Source organism: Carlito syrichta, unplaced genomic scaffold, assembly GCF_000164805.1.
Source record: "Carlito syrichta isolate Samal-C Ts95f unplaced genomic scaffold, Tarsius_syrichta-2.0.1 Scaffold153745, whole genome shotgun sequence".
NCBI classification, from domain to species: Eukaryota; Metazoa; Chordata; class Mammalia; order Primates; family Tarsiidae; genus Carlito; species Carlito syrichta.
This window is the reverse complement of record NW_007097841.1, coordinates 9,206-9,739: the sequence shown is the minus strand read 5'-3', so window position 1 is coordinate 9,739 and position 534 is coordinate 9,206.

The window sequence follows — 534 nt, the reverse complement described above, 5'->3', positions numbered from 1 at the left end:
GAGGCAGGAAGGAGGCAAAGGTACAGGTAGCCAGGACAGGGCGCACGGGCGGTGGCGCCCTCCTCCCGCACAGTCCAGAGGGACCCTCGCGGGAGACGCCCGCCTGCCAGGCCCAGGGCTGCTGCACAAGCCGCCTGAGCCCATGGGACCAGACCCAGGAGACCCGGCACTGCCAGCCCCGCGAGCACGGTGCGCCCTGGCGTCCGCGGCAGCAGGGCGGCGAGCCCCGGGAGTGGGACTGCCCGCAAGGCTTCCCTCTTCCTCCCGGGCTCTCTCTGGCCCGGACACCGTCAGGACACTCTTTAAAAAAGGGTTTTTAATACAAGCAAATCACCCCCCTCCCAGGTAGGAGGCAGCTGGGGGTGCCAGGAAGGGCCCAGCCTGGCTGCAGGGCCGCCCCGCCCTCCTGTCCCCCCCACTCTCGGGAGGCAGCGACGCCCCGACACACAGACCCGCATCACAGACAGACACGGAGGTGGACGTGGGGGACACAGAGCCCCCGCACACAGGATGGGACAGCTGGGGCCGTGGCTG